Below are 19990 nucleotides of genomic sequence, written 5' to 3' on the forward strand. Positions count from 1 at the left end.
ATAGTAGGTATCGTAATGTGACTATGTGCTGTATTTGTTCTGCATCTTTGCACAATGTTGCTCATACCTCTGTCCTACACATCAGTATGAGAATGGCAGTATATTTCCTGTAGAGAACTATCTGTAATGAAAAAAAATGCTTGCTTTTTCATAATAAATTAAAGGTGACCTTCAAAAAAGTCTTGACGTTTTCAGCGGCGAGATTAAGTCTCTGATCCTCTAACACTCATGCATGTGCTGAGCTGTGTGCATGTAAATAGTGCCATTGACTTCAAAGTGACTGCTCACATGTGCATGAGTTTTTTCAGGATTGGGGCCTAAACGAGCCTGGAGAATGAACTATCTTCCTATCACTACAACAGTGTCTTCAGAATATGGTTTAAGCACATTGGTGCTGGAATGTGGGGAACTCTTTCCAACTTGCAACTCATGCTCTAGAGGATTTCAGTTTATGACACGTTCAGTCTTTTAACATAAACACCGAATTCACTTATTAAGTTACAAAATAAAAGATATATTATAAACTAAGTGTATACTTTGAAGGAAAAAAATTAATACCTCCACACTCTTTTTTCTAGAAGCATACCTTTCACAGGTTAAACACTGAACATGTTATTCATTCAAAATTTCCATTAATGTCAATGAAATAGGGGCCTGCAAAAGGTCTTCAGGTTCTGCCCATTGCACTAAATTTAACTTCCCTAGAAAACTCTTTTTAAACACAGCTCATAACTCTGCTTACATCTAACCTGTTGTGCGTGTTCAGGGCTAGGTTTTCAGAAGGTGGGCTCCCTTTATGCCCCCCAAATTTGAGGCAGCAAAAAGAGAGACTCAGTTAAAGAAGGGCTGAAAAGTTGGCTCTTAAAGTAAGCTTTGGCCAGATTCTCTGGTCCACTAAGGCCACTCTGCACTGCTTGTGCAGCACAAAGTGACCTAGTTGCTTCCTAGCAGAGAATTCCCTTTGTGCAGGTGGACTCTACACTGCCATAGATTGCCAAAATGGTGCCTACGCCAGCGCTGGTGTAAGTGGGAGTAGGCGGCATGTTGGGGACACTCTGGCACATGGACGAACTGAGCTCCACTAAATCCAATCCCCTGCTGGTGTAAGTAGCACAAATTGGAGCAGAATCTCTCCTGCTCTAAATTATGCTGGGGCTGGTTAGCCGTAAATCTGGGAGCTGCAACCAGCTCCTGGCAGCCACCCTTCTGCAGTGCATCCGAGTGCAACTTAGACAGAGAAGTGGAGAATCAGGGCCACTTATGTTGAACTCTCTACACTAATACCATGATTTTCAAAGGTGCTGAGCACTGACAGCTCCCATTGACTTCAATGGGAATTGAGGATGCACAGTATTTCTGAAAAATCAGACGATAAAAATGTATGTATCAAGTGGTAGTCTCCCAGTGCTGTTCTATAAGCAGTACATTAACAAACCTAATACTATGATTCCTGGTGCCAGGATGAAAAAAATGCACATAAAGGCATTTTCTGCTTGCCTGGTTCTCATGAGTAGTTCCATAGGGCCAAATTCTGCTTTTGGTGTAATCACAATTAGTGGATTACTCTGGATTCATGATGGTGTAATGGAGAGGAGAATTTGCCCCTGGAGATTATTCTGTATGCTGCTGTGACAGAATTTGTCCCACCGGGGGGGGTGGGGGGAACTCAGGAATCATAGTTCTGTGATTTTAAACATTTTATCGACTGTCTTTCTGTGTTTTCCATGTACTGTACAATGCAATAAAATTCAGTACTATTATATGCAAAATAAAAGTAGTGCCATTATCAACTGTGTTTGTCCTAAAACAAAATAAATAGTGACATTTATGCCTATGCTGAGTGTATATTTTAACCACTATTTAGATTGTTTCTGAATTCTCTGAGCAAGATGCATTCCATGGGAAGCTGAATGAAGGAATTTTAGTTACAGCATAATTTTCCAGCTGTTCCAAAAGGGGATGTCATGGTAAATGTTTCACAACTGTTGAAAAGCAGTAAAATTAACTTATGAATGGTAATAGCCATATGGGCCCAATTCTGCATTGTGCTGAGGGCCCTGACCTCCCACTGAGGCCAGTGGGAATTCAGGGGTACGGAGCATTTCATAGGGGGCACTCAGTGCCTCCCAGGATGAAGCCGAAAACCAATAACATCAAACTGTTTCTGCAATCATTAAACAGAATACAAGGCCCATCAGTCTGAAACAGTGCCAATGGAAGTCTGCCATACAATGTATGAATTGTGTCTGTTTTTTTCTGACACTGAACTGTAAGGTCCTTTGGAGCAATGGGCAGATAGAATGTGAAAAGGCGGCTTGTTTCCTTCCCATCCCCCTGGAGGTGATTCATAAGCGTGAAGTGCCATTACAATGCTAGTAAACTTTTCTTCTAACGTTTTCTTTGTAAAAAATATTTATGCTATTTTCCGCAGAAAAAATAAAGTTTGTTCACCTCCGTAGAAGAAATAAAGTTTGTTCACCATCTTCACATATATCAGTCATGGCTGCAGAACTTAAAATGATTCTTTCATTGTCATTCATAATACTCTGAAATTTTGCAGGGTTGAATACAGTTGTTTTAGTACCATATTCAGCTCTAAGTGAATGAACTTAATTGGAAGTGACTGAATGGCACAATATACATCAGGGAAACATAAACTTGCTTATTCAATTTTTTTTTAAAAAAAACTCTCTCCCCTCCCGCCCAGTGTCAAAAACTCTATTACAAGTCTTAGTTACTTAGTTACAAAACTTACTTAGTTTTAATGGAGGAATAAAGGGAAGAGGGGGTTCGACTTTTATCTCAGTGCCCCAGTCACTTCTGTATAGGGTTGCCAATTTTGTTTTAACATACTCATGGAGGCTTCATCACATGACATAATCTTTAATTAAAGATTAATCTTTTATTCCTGGAGGGTTGGCAACTCTAATTCTGTGTCAGAGAAAAAATCCCGGACATCCAAAAATACCTCCCAAAATGTGGATTCCTCCTCATCTATATGGGCCCAATATAAAATATTGTATAGTTTACTGAGAAGATAAGTGTTCTCCTGCACTATGGGTCCAATCTTGCAAACCTCTTTCACATGAGTGATCTTTGATGTCAATGGGACTACAAGTGTGAGAAAGGATTACTTGTGTAATTAAAGCTTGAAGAATTACACTCTGGGGCACTGGTATCAACTTTACCATTAGTCACTCACAAAAGACGTTGTTAACGCGGAATTAAGGCTGCTGCCATACAGCAGTGCCTTTTGCTCCCTGGACCCTTCTGGAATCAGATGTCAAAACCATAAATGCAAAGGCTAAAAAACCAAGAAATGTTCACTTATGAACCCCACAAATTCTGCTCTCGTAGGGATGCTGTGAGGAACTTGCCAAGTCAGAATTTCTAATCACACCATAATATGTGAATCCAGCACTTGAAAAAGTGTCAGTCAATTACCCAGGCATCATTACGTACAGAGGTACCATGTCTCTATAGACTGGCAAGTACACCTGACAATTTTCCAATTTATGACTCTTGAAGTGAATATTTCAATATTTGCTTGAAGTCTTGTTTGTTGTCATAACATTCACAGTTTGTAACAACCTTTTCAAAGAACCCTCAGGAACCTCCACTGTACATGTCCGTTCCCCTGGGGGAAAACTAGAGAGAGAGGGGGGGGGGGGCCTTTTACATGGGAGAACTGCAGACAGCAGAAACTTCCCTCTGTCCCAACTATTTGCTGGTCTTTTCAGGAGGTTTTTTTATTCTGTTTATCTTTTCATGACATCCCAATACAAGACCATTGAACTTTCCAAGGAAAAGAGGTACATTAAGCTAGTGTCTTCTGAAGTATTGGGTCTGCCTCTGGGCGTGTGGAAGGATTAGTTTCACAGAGGATGGAGGGAAGACACAGACAGACTTTTAATTTGTTCTCCAGAGTCTCAGCTTTCATTTAAAAATACACTCTCTTCAGGTGTTGTAGTTGTGAATAAATTTATTAATGTGAATGTATAATTGATTTCTGTGAATGTATAACAATTTCTGCCTGAATTTGCAGAGAGCCTGAAACAACAGCTTTGAGGTGACACCTGCTGTATTTATTTCAGTGGGCACTATTTTTGATGCCCATGATAATACCCAAGATATCAAATTTGTTAATTATTTCATTACTCACAGCATGTAAGAAAGGAGGGGGAGTATTATATTATGAAGATCTAAAATATGGGTAGGCCTTGAACAACATACAGTGGTACTAAAAGGGTTACAACTGGTTTCCATTTTTCCTGATGGTGGCCTCAGTTTTCTAAAGTCTGGGAAAAACTAAGCAGTCAAAATTCTAATCTAGAGATACCCTAAAGGAAGTCTTATCCTGACTTAAGCAGAAAGGATACCAAAAAACAACAATAATCATCCTAAACTCAAAACTGCTAAGATGCAAAACAATGCTCCCTTATATGGTTGTTTGTGATTTTTTAACACATGCCAGATTGTTTAACAATATCATGCAACCATAACTGTTTTTCCAAAAGTATTGCCCCCTTTGCTCGGTCCACAAAGGCCTTGTCTACATCAGGTATTTTTGACTGAAATTTCTTCCTGTTGTTACCATCAATTCAGCCTCAACTATAGGAGCGCTAGTGTAGACAAATTACTGCTGGCTGCCAGGATTGTAACCCTGTGTAACTATGAACAGAGTTAGATAACCTAGTGCTTAAATGCCAGCAGACCCTTGCAACCCTATCTGCATGAGCACACTCACCATTGCTAGCATTGGTCTAGCTGAACAGTGGGTACCAATGGTGGGAAACTTCGGACAAAACTCTAATGTCAACACACCCAGATGGAATCCACTACTGCTGCCTAGGGGACAGGCAAGTCCTCTTGATTTTCTTTTGCTAAATATCTATGCTTACCCACTGAGTGGGTTAGACTCAAATGCAAGGCCTCTAATTCCCATAAGTTAGAAAGGGAGCAAACAGCTGCAGAGTGAACCTCCCTGTACTATTTAACTTCAGTACTGACTTGGAGAGTCCATACTCCCTAAAATAAGAGGTCATTCAGTCTCCCTAGGCTCATTACCAGACCTCTCCACATCAGAGCCTGCCAGTTGTACTAAATGGTGCCAAATTATGTGTGGTGGTTTTCATGATATACTCTAGTGTCCACTAGGGACTGAACTGAGACCACTAAACCAATTCCATATAGGAGTCATTTTTTAAACAACATTTACATATTTCATATATTTTTTTCTTCAAGAAAAAAGTACTTAAGAGACAAAAGTAGAATAGTTTCTGTAACATAGGGTAATGTTAAATATGATAAATATAGTACATGCCTATGACTTGCTGTCAATTACAAAATTTATCCTATCTCAGATGAAACAAGTTTAATAAACTACTTAAGTGTTATGAGATATGCATTCTACCAGGATGAATGATGTATCTATCTGCAGTCTAATGTGTATGTTCTACCATTCTGAATATTAAATAGAAAAGGCTATGTTTAAATAATGTGAAGGGTCTGATTTAAAGCAACAGAAGCCAATAAATTCAAAGTTTATGCTGACAATCCAGCCTTAGTTTATACAAATTGTTTCAAAAATGTACAGTGGCATGAATTATACCATCTATACATTTGTGTTTTCACCCCTACATTTGATTTCCTGAATTTTGTCTAAGTCTCTCTATGAGTGTCTTTAAATATAGTTTTAAAATTTAATTTATTAGTGTCTCTTTTATTTTTTTTAAGACAAACATGTCTTTTATGGAAACTTTTAACATTTATATTGTTTGCCTGATAGAACAGAATGGTTTCTTTGGAGCTGTTTTAGTCCCTCTGTTTTATATGTAATCAGAAAGTTTTAAAAAATATGCATTAGTTACCTTATTAACTTTTTATTGTTTACAAGAAAGACCAGAATAGCTCCCTCAGAGCTTATCTGAACTCTCAAGTTACCATGTAATGGGCTAGTTATTTAGGGTGCTTATTAAAAATTCAAATAATTAGAAACCATTTAAGGAGGGGTTTAACAAAATGAATAATGGCAAGGTGATGGCCTATAGAGTTCATGTTTCATGCTTTAAGTGGGTCGGGTTCTAATTACCTTGCCAAGCGTCTGTCACTTTATATGCCATCATATCTTAAATGAGAAGGGATACAGTTTTAAGGAACCAATCCTAATTACCCTGAAGTCAATGGCAGTTTTGCCACAGGCTTCAGTGGAAACAGAATCAGTTCTAAATCGGGACAAATAGATGTGAAAAGGCTAATACCTATATCCAAGGCTGCTTCAGACAGCTGCCAAACAAGCAGCTGCAGCAGGCCTCTGCTGATGGAAGTCCTATCAATGATGTGATGTTCACAACTCATGCTCCAGTGCCAGCAATGTGACGTATCAGCAAAATAATCAAATGTGATTTTTGGATTACATATGCATAGGCATCATGTCTCAGAGACTATTCCTTGAATACTGCCTTCAGTTCTGGATTCCTCCAAACCAGAAAACAAATTATAGGCATGGGATTCATGTAAATACCATGAAAAGAAAAAGATGATGTAGTCTAGTAGGCAAAAGCACAGAACTAGGAGCCAAGAAATCCTGGATTCTAATGCTAACTCAGACAGCGAATCCTGGAGTGACTTAGGGGAAGACACTTAAGCATTCTGTGTCTCAGTTGCCCCAGGTGTACAATGGAGATAACACTTACCTCACAGGGGCTTTCTGATGATTCGTTTATTAATATTTTTACAGTGCAATGTAGATGTAAAGCACTGCATGTGTGCTAATTATTACTATTACCAGCCTACTGGACATTTTATAAACTTACAAAGGTTTGATTGGGTTTTAATTTTGGACAAAGGATCAGATCTGTTTCTATCTTATCATTTTGTCCACTCTGCAGTCTTTATACAGGGTGGGCACACATCCCTTTTTTTTTGGGTGGGGGAAGGGGGAATTGAACTTCAGCTAATAGAACCTTTAATGAGTTCATTCTAGGTGAATTTATTGAATCTGCTTAAAATGTACTGACACAGTGCCAGAGCTGAAGAGATGTTAAAAAAATGATGCTGGCAGGTTAAATCTCTCACATAATGTGTTCAAAGGAGCTTAATATTCCCCCCTAATTTAGTTATCCATCAAATGTGATTTCCAGTATGGAGATTCCTCTCCCTGACCTAAAGATCAGAGAATGTGGAAATGAGAATACCTGTGGAAATGGCCCAACACTCTGTTTCATGTTCCTATCCAAAACATTTTATACCTAACTGATAAAACAAAACTGAGAATTTTAAATTCAAACATACTCTCAGTGTTAACATATAACTGCAAGAGCTGGAAATCTACCAAAATGTTAGACAGAAAACTAGACACCTTCGAAAACAAGTGTGTATGAAAGATTCTGGGCATTGGTTGGAAAGACTTTATTACCAATGAAGAGAAATCTGAGAAATCACCAGCCAGTAGCTCATTTCCACCAGAATCAGAAGGAAGCACTGGACCTATTTGGGGCATGTACTCCAGATGCCAACACACAGACTTCCACATGAAGCTGTCAAGTGGAAACCAACTGGTGTGAGGAAACAATGGAGTCCAAGAGAAACCTTAAGTAGAACTCTTCACTGGGAGAGAAGAACAGTCAATCTCAACACCACAGAGTGGATGGAAGCAATAGGAACTGACAGAGAGGAACAAAAGAAACTAGTTTCCACCCCGTGCGCCAACACTAGTGTGGGGAGTAAAAAAAAAAAAAAAAAAAAGTCTCCTGAAACCTTCAAATCTAAATTCCGTAGAAGACAGAATTCATAGGAAACTATGCAATATGTTGGACAGAACCATATAGATGCAAATGTTTCTAGATCTAACTGATTATATTAATATTTAATTTTTTTGTGACTTCAGCTTTTTCATCAAGAGCCTAATTCAATGCCCAGTGAAGTCAGTAGAAAACTTCACGCTGACTTCAGTGGGGCATGGATCAGGCACCAAATGAATTGTTACAGGAAATGCCGGAAAAACAAATGAGAGAAAGTCTTAATCACACAAAGTTATAGCACAAGTATAGTTCATACAGAAGTCCGAAAAGTCTTTCTCTGATGGCAGACTTGATTTGCTTAGCTCTGGTCTGCCAATTATATTTCAAATGTCTAAAAGTGATTCTGAATTAATGAATCATTCAGTTCACATAATGCTAATACTCTGTTATCTAGTTGTGATATCAAAGGACCTCCATCAGAAAGATAAACAATTAAAATTACTTGTATCACAGTAAACTCTGTTTTGGATGATGGATACACAATTTAATGCTAACGCTTTGCCAGGAAATTGGAATTTTTTTTTAAACAATCACCAAGTAAGTGTTGTGATCAATGGAAGTCTGCTCTCCTACATTTAGTGGCCATTCTCTTGGAGAGTGTGAGGGTCTAGCCATTTGTTTCTGTTTACATTCTTATGCAGACTTTTCTTCTGCTAGAATTAACATGTTCAAGTATAACATCATATTAATGTAATGTTAAGACTTACAAAACACAAAAAATAAGCAAGTTAAGGTAGCACAGCAGTGTTAACCTGGCTGTGAGGCACAGCCTGTTGGTATACATTTCAGGACATCAAAAGCCTACTGTGTGTGTGCAAGGAATGCAGGATGTAAAAAGAACGTTTGCAGTGTACCAGGAATGCAATATAGGAATGAAAGAGCAAGGAATTCGGGAGTGTATCAAAACAGTATTAAGCTAGATAATTAAATAGTAATAGAAAATACTATTTTGACTTTTCAGTTTGCAATCACAAATTGATCATGACCCTGGGGTTAACACAGTTTTTTTGAGAATGTGCTGGGTGTGTTTCTACAGACATTTACAATCTTAGGCAAATTTTTTCCCCAAAAGTAACTTGATAGCAGTAGCTCCTGGGCCTACTAGACTGGGACAATGTGAAGTGATGTCACCAAGTGGATACGGCTTTATTAGACTCTAACAGGCTTAGCACTGAGTATATTAAACATATATAGTTTTTTATAAAAATTAGTCCCTGCTCCTCCACCCCCAACCCACAAAAACAACTCCTCAGAGGACTGTCTATTGCCAAGTTCCAAACTTCAGCCATTCTTTTGCAGTAGCTTAGAACTTTTTTTTAGTGGGAAAAGTATTTTCTCTCTCTCATAGTAACACAAAAATGGCTGAATGGATTTTCTCAAACTGGACCAGGAAACATCACCTGTGGGCCTGAGTCCAAGCATGGTAAACTTCCACTCAGTTAAATCAGAATGTCTTGTGTCTGCATTTAGAATCTTCTCAGCATGAAGCACTGAAGACCTAAGTGATAGATTTTTAAAATGGCAGTACACAGTATACTAGAGTCCCTATTGAAAACACATAGTTATATAAAAAAAAAAACAATGGAACATTCAAAATATTTTTCATGGATTGCCAAGTTTGTGAAGATACATGTGTGACATTTAATGTAAATATTAAAAATCATTTGCATATAACCATAACCTTCAGCTAGCAGTATCCTTTTGAGTATGGGAACACTGAAAGAGCAATAATCCAAGCCCATTAAAGTCAATGGGAGTCTTTCTATTCACTTCAGTGGGCCTTGAATGAGGGCCTGAGTGTTATTTTTCATGAGTATTGATTTGTGAATGAATGAATGTAACAACATTCTAAATGCACCCACGGTGAAGTATATTATTCCTGTCGGATAGATAGTGGGTAGCTATACAAGGGAAGAATTAAGGTTGTTTTTTGGAATATACGTTATGCTAGTTTACACCTGAACACTTAAGAAATTATATGAACAATAATTGTATTTGAATATTTAGCTACTCTGTTCATTACTGCTTTCCATACTCTTAAAATCTTTTTCTTTTAAATGTAAATTCCTTAGTATACATATACAGAGGCAAGCTTAACTCATATTTAATTATTTTGTAAGCTAAAATAATGGTTTGCAATAAAAAAATCCAAATGATAGAAGAAGAGACTTCTTATTTTCTCCCTTTTCAGCTTCAATATATGAATCTGTTTGTAAATTGATCTAAGTATGACGGTTCTACTACAGTGCTGAAATAACCTTAATACTAACATTTATATGACCAAGTCCTGAAGTGGCCCCCAAAGTTGCAGTGAAAAGAATAGATGAAGAAAATAAACAGGTAAAGTACAACAGTAGAAATAAAAAATTACAACAAGAGAAGAAAGGAAGAGTTTAAAAAAATCCACTCTTTTTCCCCAGATCCTAGGCAAATTTTACAACAGTTTTATAATGGCTACAAAACTGATCATGAAATCATAAAATCCTTTGTGATACAAGTGATATGATCTACTCGTTATTTTTCCTCTTTCAAGGTATTCAATGAATCCTTGACAAAGTTCTCAGAATTTCAAGGAGTAGTACCTGATTTTCTACTGTTTTGGACCTTTTTAATCATTTGCAGGTGTGAGGATGAGTGTAAAACACTACTATTCTGATTTGGTAACATTCTATATTCATTTATATAACTGTCGGGCTAGCACGGACCATGAGAGGCCATCCAGTCCAGCTTCCTGTGCCAACTGGCAGATGGCACAGGCCTTTACAGGGATTGGCCTGGTCACATGTATACATAAGAGTTCACCAAAGGGTGGTATATGTGATCTCTGCTGAGAGCCAGTAGCCCACTGGTCCTCATAATCACTGTGAAATATATGTACAAATAATATTTAAGGCATTCAGGATCCATACTGAAAATTATGTACTTATGATCTTGGAGTTAAGGCCGTTCACTAGGAGGTGACATATCTATGTGCTTGTGTCATCCGTGGCCTGTGGCGTTGGGGAGCTGAGCATGGCAGGCACAAACAAGGCTTCCTCTGACTGGTGAAAGTGAGGTGCCTCACAGCCTTGGGTTCTCCCAGGAAGCATCATAGATGGGTTTTCCAGAACCCTTGGAAATCTATTTCAGCGCTTAACTATCCTTACAGTTAGAAACTTTTTCCTAATATCTAACCTAAATCTCTGTTGCTGCAGATTAAGCACATTACTTCTTGTCCTACCTTCAGTGGATATGGAGAACAATCGATCACTGTCCTCTTTATAACAGCCCTTAACATGTCATGCCTACACTATGGGCGCTATAGCAGCACAGCTACCGTGCTATAGCTATGCTGCTGTAGCACCATAGTGTAGCTGTTTCCTACAGGACAGAAGGGTTTTTTCCCCACACTCCTGAGTGCTGTATCTTTGTTAACCTAACTTTAAGTGTAGACCAGGCATGAGACCATGATTATCACCTTGTCGATACATAACCCCACAATAAAAAATTGCAGGACACCTTTTCATAATTTTGTGACTCCTCTTACATAAAGGCATAAAGAAAGGGGAGTCATGACCCCAGGCTGAGAACCGACTCTAGCCTCTCCCTTTCCCATAGTAACAAATAATCCTTTTTGTTATGAAGTTTTGATAGCAAATCCCCTGTAAAAAATTCCTAAGAAGTTTGAGATCCCACCATTGTAAATATGAGATCACACAATAATGCACCTACTGGATAGTCCTTTATAACACAACCTGTTTGTTAGGTAGCAAAGATCTAAAACTATACGATGGGTGAGGAAGAGAAAAGTTTAATTGCTGTATCTTCCTTTTCAAACAAAACCACTCTCCTCAAACAGAACCCAAGTATTTAATATACCATATGGTGTTCTCTTCAAACAAAACCATTCTCCTCTCCTCAAACAGAACCCACGTATTTAATATACCATATGGTGTTTTGCATTCCCATTCTTCTAAATTTATAGGTCAAAACTGAGTATATTTAACAAATTCCATAACTTTTTCACCAATTTTTTTGTACATTTGACAGGTAAAACCAGTCATCCCAGTTGAATTCCTTATCAAATCTGAGTGAAATCAAAAAATTAGAGATTATTTTAATTAGTTTTGAGAGATTGTCTGTAGAGTACTGTGGATAAAGCCAATGTGGTCCTTTTCTTTGAGAAAAGGCATAATAGTTTTCAGATCGACCACTAATAACAATGCAAAAATCTTAACGTTGTTATTAAGCAGTGATGTGCCTTGGTCTGTTTTCCCTTCTTTTGCAATCATTTGTGTGTGAATATTTGTGACTGTAAAATGCATCTAGTAATAGATGAGAGCTAGTAGTGGGCTTGAATACATTGGCTAACAGTGGGTCAACTTTGGAGGTGATAACTTTATAGAGGTTTATGGAAAAATCAATCAGGAGTTTAATTAGTCTTCAGTTGTTTAATGGCACCAGTGATTTCCTGACTTTCATATGAAGTATCCAGTACCTCCTCTTTCTTTCTTGCTTGCTTTCTTTTCTCCAGTTTGTATAGGTGTATAAAATGGTATAGAACCTATCTTATATCTGTAGAATTGCTAGAATTCCCTTTACTTACGTTTCTTTGTTGAGCTATTTTGGAAGGATCTTTTCCTGTTCCCTCGCAGATGCAAAGTCAGGATGTTTCCCTTCAAGAAAAGGTTTGTGTTTCAGTGAAAACATAAAATGTCATGATTATACTGCCATAACGGAACAACTCGGTAAAACTTAACCTCATGTATATAATGCAACTTTATATTGTTTAACTCACTGGAACAACAAAATGCCTTTCACAATTATAGTTGTATACACATCATGACCAGAAAGGAAAATGCTTTACTTACTCACCCAATGGCAATTCACTGCTGCTTCAGGAACTTAACTCCTATAAGATTGTAATTAGAAGCAGTGCTCACTTAAGTCTGAGTTCAGTAAAGCACATAAGCAGTTATTTAACTTTTTATGTGGCAACCCAGTCACCTTTCTGAGATCTTACAACTGGCAATACAGCAGAAGCAAATATGTGTTCTTCTCTTGTCCTTGTGGACTAGATAAACAAGTCCATACAAGTAATTTGATATAAAAGGTACACCGGGAGCTGCAAAACATCTTGCTGCTAGTTATAGACTGCATAGTATGAAACAATTACTAAGCAATGGCTCTGGTGTACAATACTGTATGACACCGATGTCACATCCTGAAGACAGTAAATAAACTATATAAGCGATAGCAAAGAAAACTACAAAGGCATATTATGAAAAGAAAGAGAAAGGGTGGTAAGATAACTGTCACTGCCAGATAAATAGTTCACTTGTATCTCATCCTCTTTTGCAGATATTTTGTTGTTGTTGAAAGGAGAAACAAAGCCTCTTTTTGCCAACAAGTGAAGGGGTCGTGGAATCCCCATACTTTCTTTTCTCTGGCACCAGGGATTCACAAAGAGAAGAACCCCTTTTGGACATGCCCTGAATTTATATTTAAGGCCACTCAACATGACAAGAACTGAAATCAAATCCACCAAACACAAAGGACAATTTGTAATTGGCTTGTACTGATCTCCCAACCATTATCTTGACTCATGTCCTTCAAATCTTTCATTTTGTGGCAGCTGCACCCAAGAGTGTTAACTCCACTTCTGCCAATCTATGGACTGTGTTCATCCACCCTGTCACAGTATCCCAGGGCTGTTCCTGCAACTCTCTATATAGTTAAGTTCAGAGAAAAGTCCTGGTACAGTACTGGGACTTTGTACAAACCTGACTTGTGTGCTGGTTTACAACTGATTTACCCTATAGTATAGATTTCTACTATTATTTAAGACTTACTACCACACTGACGGTACACCCAGCTATATCAATCTGCTATTTGGACATGAAGAAAAATTGAGCTCCCAGAACTGTTAGGTGTGCAATCGCCTAGCAGCAAGACCACTATGACCACAGTCCGAGGTCTCATGGATAAATCGGCTGGTCAGGGCTATGATAGTAAAAGAAACTCTACTGTTCTTTTCATAAACTGGGTTTTTTGGCCGTATTGATGATCCCTTCACACTGGTTTCCATTCCTCCCAAATAAACTTCACTCCCTTGTTCTTAAAAAGAAAAGGAGTACTTGTGCTACCTTAGAGACTAACAAATTTATTTGAGCATAAGCTTTCGTGAGCTACAGCTTACTTCATCGGATGCAACTGTAGCTCACGAAAGCTTATGCTCTAATAAATTTGTTAGTCTCTAAGATGCTAAAAGTACTCCTTTTCTTTTTGCGAATACAGACTAACACGGCTGCTACTCTGGTCCCTTGTTCTTGTAACTGGGTGTTCTGACTGTATTTGTTCTATGTCACTACTTGTACAAATTATACCATATTATTGAAAGGATTCTGAGACCGAAAGGCACCCAAAAATACATGAGCTCATGAAACCTGGAGACACCCTGCAGAAAACCCAATGAATAGATGACACTGTTGCCTGTGAACAGATGATGCCATAGACAAGGTCAGTGCTATTCCAACAGAAGGACCTGATCGCTCCTTATACACAAGGCAGGTGCCATCTAGTGGAATAGGGATTACACTGTAAATAGAAGAGTGCATGCAAGCATGCGCATGTGTGCACGCTCGCATGCACACAAGAGGCTTAGCAAAATAGAGATAAGATATTGCTGGATATAGATATTACATACATATATATATATATATATATATATATATATATACACACATACACACACACTTTTTAAAATTCAAAATCCTCATTAAGCACACTGTATCTTACCTTTTATTTATCCTAACTTATTTATGGAGGCAACATATTGAAAATGTGGATGTTGTAAAATTCCATGGGTATGAGAGTCAGAGAACGCGCGTCTGACCTGAACCTTTGTGAGTGAAGTGAACAATAATAAAATGTGTATTTCTTTGGTGACTAGAACATAGAAGAAGATAACAATAGTTTTACAACGAGCATCTCTCTGCTTAGAATGTGTGTAATCTCTACAAAGGGACTTTTCATTCAGAGGAACTTTTAAAAGAGAATTTGTAGAGTAGGTATTATCTAACGGAAAAAGAAATCCATTAAAGTGATGCAAAGGAAAAGCAAATCATGTTCTCTCAATATCTAGACCAGTTAGGATGCCAGTTATTGATTTAGTCTGGGGTACAGAAATACTAAATCTTCCTCTGTATTCATGGCACAATATATATTTTGCAACTCCGCTTATGATGATTTAGTTTCTATATATTTTTTAAATCACCCCATTTAAAAATATAAGAATTCTTCTGTTGACCTAGCTTTGTCTATAGTGTGGATTAGAGTAACCTAAGTATGTCACACAAGGTGTGAAATTTTTCACAGTCCTGTGTGCCATAGATAGCTTGTCCTAAGTTTTAGGTGTAGGCCAGGTTAACTGGCTTCTTAGATAGAACCAGCTAGTTTGCTGATCAGGTTGTTTCTTATCTTTATTTTCAGTGAGGTGTTGTAAGGTGTTCCTTGAAAGACAAGGTATGGTCCAGTGTAACACCTAGATACACAGACATTAAGTCATGGTCCAGCCTGTGTCCATTCAGGAAGGTGTTAAGTTGTTTACTGACCTTTATGTGGTATAGATGTAACCAGGAGTATAATGCAATTATGTTCCTGTCATATACCCTGTAAGTACCCTGCTTCAGCAGGGAAAACCAAAGCAGCAACTAGCAAGCCATATCTCTCAGACCTTGGCCAGCATGGACTCTCAAACAATCCCACATTAGATTCCCACAATGACCCCCGCCGCAGCAGCCACCGAGTTGGGCTGGGAAGGAGTGAGGTCTCTCTCCCGCCACAGAGCTGGGGCTGGGAAAGAGGGCCATCTCTCCCCAGCAGTCGCAGCCCTGGAGCTGGGGAAAGTCACCTCTTTCTCTGGCCACCGCAGCCCTGCATGTCCCAAATTCCCCCCACCCCCTCTTCTCACCCCAATACCCCCTCCCACCTACCCCCTATTGCCCCCGAGGCCACTACCTCACCTTACATGTGTGTCTTCCAGAGTCCAGGCACCTAATTAGTGGAGCCATGCCTGCGCAGCTCCACTAATTAGGTGGGTGGCCCTTCATTCTCTCATGTGCGGCTGCCCAGGTGCGCACCTTAGAGGGAACTATCTGTGGACCACCTGAATGGAGCTTGCGGACCACAGTTTGAGAGCCTCTGATCTAAACCATCCCTGACAGGTGTTTGTCTAACCTGATCTTAAAAACCTCCAGTGATGGAGATTCCACAACCTCCCTAGGCAATTTATTCCAGTGCTTAACCACCTGACAATTAGGAAGTTTTTCCTTATGCCCAACCTAAACCTCCTTTGCTGCAATTTAAGCCAATTGCTTCTTGTCCTTTCCTCAGGGGTTAAGAAGAACAATTCTTCTCCCTCCTCCTTGTAACAACCTATTATATTCTTATTGTATTACTAATAGAAAGAATTTTAAATATCAATTTATTTTTCATTATTTTTATATTGTTGACTTCTGTCTGTCTCTCAACTTGGGCAATGAGACCAAACTAGTCCTTTTTCACTGTTGTTCATAGGGTGCTTCTAGTCAATTTCCAGTATTGCCAACACCAAGTGTTTAAAAATCATGAGTCAGGCCTCTAAAAATTGGCTTTAAATCAGGAAATTTTAAAAAAATCAAGTTCTATTTATTTGCCTTCTCATTTCTGACCCTTTAGGGTTCACTTGGATCACATTTTCAAACTTTTCTTTGCAGCCCTAAGGACGAGCACCATTTTTGTTTTTAAGAACAAGCTGAGATTCTCATGTAATCAAGGGACTCCCAAGAGCTGGGATTTTAGGAGAATACCAAGTATTAAGAGACTTGCATAAAATCATGAGACTTGGCAACACTGAATTCCACTTGCAGGGGTTCTCATAAACTAATGTAGCATAATAATTGGGATGCAAACACTTCAATAGAATGTTAATTTTCACTAAAATATAAAAAGGTAGAAATATTTCTATTTCTATTAAGTATTGTAAAAGATTTATTCAACTTAAGTTTGTACAATCTATAGATTAGTCAGACAATAGATTGAAAAGCCCCCTTCTGAACTCTTATAGCCTTAGTTAATTTTTTTTTTAACTCAGTCTGATGGGGTATACAAACTCAAGTCAGGAAGTGGTTAACGGGCTGTTGGGGACATACTCAGTCCTACCCTGTGACACCTGAAGTAGGTGTCAGGCTTTGAGGGAGGAGCTAAAAAAGGGGAGCCCAGTTCAGTTGGCTGGCTGGCTGGGAGGGAGAGGCCAGACCAGACCAGACCAGACCTTACCTTACCTTACCTTGATCTCTCACTGTAGAACAGAAGGCTGCTGCAGGACCTCCCTGAATGACAAAAAAAAACTTATGGGCTAGAAGTCACAAATGGTATGTCTACACTGCAGTTACACACCAGCTGCATAGCCTGTAGTGCCATCTGATTCAGGCTCATTGGGCTTGGGCTAAAGGGCAGAATCCCACAGCCCAGGCTTCAGCCCAAGCCTGAACATCTACACAGCAATTAAACAGGTCCTTAGCCCAAGCCCTGGGAGCCCAAGTCAGCTGGCACGGGCCAGCAGCGGGGTTTGTAATTGTAGTGTAGACATACGCCCAGGGATTTAGGTGTTGCAATGTTCAGTGTTGCTTTTAGGGGTCTAGAAATTCACTGGGATTCACAAAGCGTGAAGTACGTGCTCAGGCTCCTTATATGATTAATAGGGAGAGAGAGAGGCACCCAAGAATAGGATTAAAAAAAAATCCAAGATGGCAGGTAGCTCCCTGCCTAATCTAGCCAATGGGAGATGCCCAAGAGGGAGAGGGGTGTTCTAAGCACTGCCCCATTAGGCAGTTAGGCACCTCCCTGCAGCCTAGATTTAGGTGCTTATCTCAGTTTAGGGTTCTCAGCCGTGAGCCTTCTCTTAAATAGCGACCGGTACCAGGAACTGGATCCTGGGTCTCCCACCTTCCAGATGGCAACACTAACTACCAGGCTATAGACTCATTCTCTCTGGCCCAGTGACTATTTAAATATTTATCCAATGTGGAAAAATGACAACAGGAGAGATTAAGGGAGTCTCACATCAGACTATCTCATAGCCCAGCAGTTAGGGTGTTCGCCTGAGAGGTAGCAGATCCTTATTCAAATCCCTTCTTCTCATCAGGTAGAGGGGAACTTGACCTAGGGTCTTCCACGTCCCAGGTGAGCACTCTAACCACTAGGCTAAAAGTTATGAGAGCAGGCCTCCTTTCCCCCGCACCCCAGACGTTTTGTTTGGAGCTAAGCGGCCTTTGAGCACATCTTCCACATTGGGCCCTGCAGATGAATAAGGCAGAGGAGCACCACTCTTCCCTCTTCTCCCCTCAGTTTATGAATCTCACCAGGGTTTAGGCATCCATATGCCTAGAGTGAGGCAGCAGTGTGCACTCCCAGAGCAGAAATTTAGGTGCCCAGGGAACTTTTACAGCATATATTTAGATGCAGAGTGAGTGTAGGCACCTACAGGGTTAGGTGGCTGCTGAGTGGGGTTTTCGGGAATGCCAATGACACCTGTATCAGTGCCTGAGGAGTCTAAGTCCCTTTGTGACTCTAACCCTATGTTTCTTTTTGTTGACCTTGGACTTTGTGGGCCCTGGAAGGGGTGGAACTGTTATGTGATCTAGCTGGAGGACTAAGTCGTCTCAGCCTGGAAGGTATGGGAGGCTGGGGACAGCAGCCAAAGCCTAAGAGGGAAATGTAGGCTGTGCGATGCTATAAAGGGCGTGCTTGGGAGGGCATGTGGCCATGCTCAGCTTCTGTCTATCTTATATTGTGCTTATCGCTGTGCTAATTTTCAAAGTGCCCATAACGAACTTGAGAATGGATTTGACTAAACGTAAGCCAACTTTTGGGAAGTTAGTGTTAAAAAAAATCTTGACCTTGGGAAGAAAGCTTTTAATTCCTAAATTAATCCTGGCACAATCTTTATTGTTTACTTCGTCTCTAGCAGACTTACTGTAACTCTGTTTATCTGAAAATAAAGGTGTTTACATCATAGGTGTATATTTTAACACATTCCATATTTAAAGGAAAAGGTCCTATACAGAAATAGTGTGCCTAAAAACTTGAATCAACAATCATTAACTCCCACTTCGTTACTCTAAACTCAACCACAGTAGGACAGGAAAGTTCAAAGTTACAACTTCACATTGCTGCCAAAATACATGAGTCCCATTTCTTTGGATTGAGGCAGTTAAATCCCACTGTGATGATAGAGTTCAGGCTGCAAGAAAAGTTCAAGTTGGGCTGACTCTGCAGTACCACCCTAGAATACAATGTGCAGTATCTATTTTGTATTCCTCAAAGCTGGGAATTTATAGCAAACACTGCTTTTGGGAACAGTGTTAGCAGCTCAAAAGCTGCAGTATAAAGTAGCCTCTTAGTAACTCTTCGCTAATACCACAATGCAAACAGATAATAACGTAGTATCTTGCTTGCTCATCTGAAGTGGTTTTAGAATTGTCAGATTTAAAATAGAGTAAATAGCTATATTGTTAAATCTCATGGTTAACTATTTAAAACTTAAACACAAAAACTAGGAGCAGAAAAACTTTGTTTTTTAAGAAATAGAATACCTGTAAAATTATGCACATTATCTTAAATAAACAATCTACCTGTAAAGCAGAGAAAATGTTTTAAATTGTTGTAATTTTTTGTCTAAATAGGCAGTAGGATGCCCCCACCCCATGAAAATTAGTGTATCTAACTGTTAAAACAAAGGACTGAGAATCATAAATCTTGTGATCTCTAGTCCCAGCTCAGACGCAGGGCCTGATCTAAACCCCAGTGAATCAATACCTGAATCAGGCTATTGTTGTGTTACCTTTGGTAAACCACTTAACCTTGCTATGTGTCAGTTTCACCATCATGTAAAAAGGGGATAGTTATACTTGCCCACTTTTGAAAAGTGCTTGAGATTTCATCTTGAAGGTGCTATCTATTTTCAAAGTTAAAACCTTGTTTAATTCCACACCATTGTCAGAACCAGAGCCAGACTGAGGCAATCCAGCTGTCCTAGGCACACCACAACATAGGGACCTGCACTGTGACTTACCACATGGCCCCACTTTTGCCATGTCCCCCTCCAGACGTAGTAGCAGGGACTCCACCTTACCTCCCAGAGAGGCAAGGGTAGGGACACAGGTCAC

General features: G+C 39.3%; 1 protein-coding gene across 1 annotated transcript in view; it reads right to left on the minus strand.

Annotated features, from left to right (window-relative positions):
* BNC2 (basonuclin zinc finger protein 2) overlaps positions 1–19990 on the minus strand; it is a 473281-nt gene that overhangs the window by 447305 nt on the left and 5986 nt on the right. The window contains exon 2 of the mRNA XM_074953438.1: positions 12388–12457. The gene's annotated coding sequence lies outside the window, so the exon portion shown is untranslated. The remainder of the gene's footprint in view (positions 1–12387; positions 12458–19990) is intronic.

Source organism: Natator depressus, chromosome 5 (genome assembly GCF_965152275.1).
Source record: "Natator depressus isolate rNatDep1 chromosome 5, rNatDep2.hap1, whole genome shotgun sequence".
NCBI lineage: Eukaryota > Metazoa > Chordata > Testudines > Cheloniidae > Natator > Natator depressus.